General features: G+C 50.7%; 1 non-coding gene across 1 annotated transcript; it reads left to right on the plus strand.

Annotated features, from left to right (window-relative positions):
• Positions 1-3261: 3261 nt before the first annotated feature.
• Positions 3262-3391, plus strand: LOC118638053. Its single transcript, XR_004961020.1, has one exon. It is a non-coding gene; the product is annotated as a small nucleolar RNA SNORA44 (small nucleolar RNA).
• The last annotated feature ends 480 nt before the right edge of the window (positions 3392-3871 follow it).

Below are 3871 nucleotides of genomic sequence, written 5' to 3' on the forward strand. Positions count from 1 at the left end.
CTTGGGGTTAGACGGAAGCCACTGTCACTTGTCAGGGAATTCATTCCTGACCCCAAAATGCAAGTTTTCAGTCAGTCCCCTGTCCTCCTCTGCGTATTCTGGGTACTGAATGGGCATGGTTTCAGGGTAAAAAGGGGAGGGCTGACTGATCCCCTCCTTCACACGCCTTGCTCAGCCCTTATGAAAGCGAGGCAGTGTGCTGGGTGCTGGGGCAACGCCGTCCGCAGACTCCCACCGGGATGGTAGAAAACAGGGGCACAGGGAAGCCGAAGCACTCGGCAGAGAGGTGCAAGAGAAGCATGAACAGGGTGCTCACCTGGTCACAGGTAAGGAGCCCTACACCTTGCATGACGACTCTAATGCTGCAAGCACGGAGGACTCATTCATAGCATTTAAAGAAAAGCAACCGCCGACTATTCTGAGTATGCTCTTCGCCCTGTTACGGTCTCTTTGATGCGTCGCTTGGGAACAGACTCACAGAAGTCCCCATTTCCTTAGAGCACAGTCCCTGATGACTGAAGAAGCCTGTCCCGACGTTACTAGGAAGGTATGAGCAGTGGAGGAGTTGGAACTGAATGTGGCTTCATTCCCCAAATGCGTGGTGAACAGCGCACTGCTGGGAGGCGCTGGGGGCCTGAGGCTTATGCTATAGGTAAGGGGGCACATCCAGACCACCTCTTATAAAACAAACAGGGCCGGGCTATGGAAGGTTTTGGGGAGCACTGTTTCATTTAGGGTAGTCAGAGCAGGCCTATGTGAGGGGGACATCTAAGCAGAGACCTGAAAGAAGGGAGTGAGGACGTTAGCCTGGGGTCCCGGGAGAGGGCTCACAATGCACCCTTCCTTGAAACGACAGGGGCGGGCCCTGACCAACAATACGTGCTGTATAAGCCCTATGAAAGAAGATGCACATGTATATGTATTCGTATGTGTGTACACAATAAAACTGTTTCTAAATATAAATGTAAATATTTATATAATTTACATAATAAATTATCTCTCTCTGTATACATATTTATCATCTCTCTCTCCCCCATAATATATGGCCAGATAATAACATGCGTTATCTCTGGGCAGCCTGATCAGAGGTGAATTTCACGGTTTAATTTTCTTCTCTGATCTTCTGCACCTCCCACATTTTATACAGCAAACCCGCTTTACATTTTGTGTCATGTATTAATTGCTCTCCTTAATCTCCCAAATGGAGTCGTTGTGCATTGAGAACAGTATTTTCACAGGAAGTGCATGTAAAATAATGGTAATAGCTATATCCGCGACCACTTGGTATGTGCCGGGTAGGGTCTAGTGCTTTCTGTGTGTTATCGAGCTTAACCCTCACAACATCACGGAGGCAGGTGTATCCTGCTGAGTCTCTCCTGCAGCTGAGGACACTGAGGTGTGCAAGGGTGAGGTCGCCCACGGCCGCTCGGCCCGTGGGCACCGGAGCCAGGGCTGCGCCCAGGGGTCTGAGCCCGCGGTCCCGTCTGTCACTCTGCACCTGCACTGCCTCCTGGGAAGGCCAAGGAGCCTCTCCATTTTCAGTTGATTTTCAGAGGTGGAAGCTAAATGTCATCAATGAATTGTCAAGAGAATCACCTCAATAACATCTCGGTCTCTGCTATTGATAGAGCAAAGACCAAAGGGAACCAGAATGAAAGCATTTGATCTGCCCATCTCCCTGGTGGCTAGTTTATTGCAGACCAGGTGGAATGCAGATTTTCATACCAATTTCGACTGCTCTGATGAATTGCAATAAATCAAATAGGAGCAAGGCCAGTCTTGGTAGGGGTGGGCACAGCCTACACAGGCCTGCACAGAAACGCACCTTTTCCTCTCTTCTCCACCCCTGTGTGCACTTCCCTTAGAGGACACTGAAGATGGCATTCCATCAGAACGCCAGAGGAAGACTGTGTTCCTTTGCAATTTACTTGACGATGTGAGCTGACTCTTTTGTTTCACTTTCCTTTGGTTGGCTGGGTGACAGGTCAACACTAACGTCCTGGTTTTCCATGGAGAAAGGGGCCCAAGACCCACACATGCTCGAGGCAGGGTGACGGGAGTGTCACCGGCTGCCCCTGGGGAGATCCATGAAGCGTCGCAGCTTAGACAAGAGCAGGCCGAGGGTGGGCCAAGCTTGAGAAGGCCAAGCATTACCTGCGGTCCTTTTGCGCTGACTTGGTGTCTTCAATCAAAGGGGTCATTGTCCTGAGGGAAGGGTGTCAGGGTCAGATTCAGTCTGTCGTACCGAGGTGCCCATAGTGAGATCATCCATGGGGGGTTGTCCCCACTCGTTCTGCATGAGCATCTCACCCAGGGTCTGCAGGCTCTGGCCACCTTCCCAAGCACTCCAGTGTTCGGTTTGGGTGTTTGGAGAGGTCAAGAGAGTGGTGACCTCTATTCTGTTCTTGATCCACCATTCCTTGGGATCTCAGAGGCCTCGCTCACAACATCGGAGGACGGAGTGTGGAGGAGAGAGAGTCGGGCTATGACTCACCTGTCGCTAAAAATCACAATAGAGCCCTGGTCGGTTTGGCTCGGCGGTTAGAGCGTCGGCCTGTGGTCCAGAGAGACCTGGGTTCAGTTCCCACTAAGGGCATGTACCTCCGTGGCAGTTTGTCCCCAGCCCTGGATGGGTCGTGTCGTGCAGGTGGCAACCACTTGATGTGTCCCTTTCATGTTGATGCTTCTCTCTCTCTCTCTCTCTTCCTCTCTCTCCCTCCCACTCTATCTGAACAAAAAATGAAAAAGAGTCCTCGGGTGAGGATAGAAAAAAAAAAAGAGTAAATAAAAACAAAAAGCAAAACACAATAGATGTTCCCATTTCAGGAGCACAGGGGAGAGACGAGACATTGTAAGCACAGGCCAGCAATGTGGTTCAATCAGACTTGCATTACCCTGTGGCCCCGAGTGCCTGGCACAGTGACTGAGCAGCTGGAAGAAGACAATAGTCTTTGGATGGAAAGACCCGAAGGAGTCCTTAAATCTTTAATAAACTCAATGCGCAGGTGACTCCTATCTCTGAACAGGTCTCCCTCTCCCTCCTGCCGGCCTAGCCCCCAGTGCTCAGAGCTGACACACCCCGTCAGGCGAAACAAAGTCACATGGCATATGACATTGGCTTCCGCCTGTCTGTGGATGCATGGTATTTTTCTTTCTTTTTCTTTTAATGTTCCATGACTTCACCTTTCCCAGACTATAGGCTTATTACCTTTGCTATCTGCTGCGGCTGAAAAGCTTGATTAATGCTTAAGAATGAATTGCCAGCGTGTTTCCAAGGCTGTGGCTGGCGGTAGCCATGGGATCTCCAACTGCATGCCAGAACAACCCGGAAAGACTTTGACAGCCCAGGTCAGCCTAATACCTGCAGCTGCCACTCGTCTTTCCTGTACTATCTCAGACCCTGGGCTCGGGAGCTTCCCACTCCGGGCGTCCCTTCAAATTCCACGCAGATGGATGTACTGGATCAACTCACGGGTTTAGAGCTTTCACACTTTTTTCCTGCAGGCTGCCTCCATGTTTCCTGGAAAAGCTGAGGAATTCCAGCTTGTGGCTGTCCCTGTGCTTTGGAATCAGATCTGGTACCAATACGCTGTCTTCATCTGTTATTAAGGATCTACAGAACTAGGAGAAGCTGTATGGGAAGAGGCCAGTTAAAAGACAAGATTTGTGGAGAGACTGACTGTTCCTTGAGCTAGATCCAGGCCAGAACAGAGTAAATCCCCTCGGACCCTTCCCCCACGCTCCATGGCCTGCTGGTTCCCGAAACAGGACTTCGCCCCCACCCCCTATTTGGGGCTGGTCTCCAGTCCATCCTGCCCTGTGGCAGGGAGGATTATCCTGTGTGCTAAATTCCCTTAATAAACTCTTGATA

The sequence above is a fragment of the Molossus molossus genome, unplaced genomic scaffold, assembly GCF_014108415.1.
Source record: "Molossus molossus isolate mMolMol1 unplaced genomic scaffold, mMolMol1.p scaffold_m16_p_20, whole genome shotgun sequence".
NCBI classification, from domain to species: domain Eukaryota; kingdom Metazoa; phylum Chordata; class Mammalia; order Chiroptera; family Molossidae; genus Molossus; species Molossus molossus.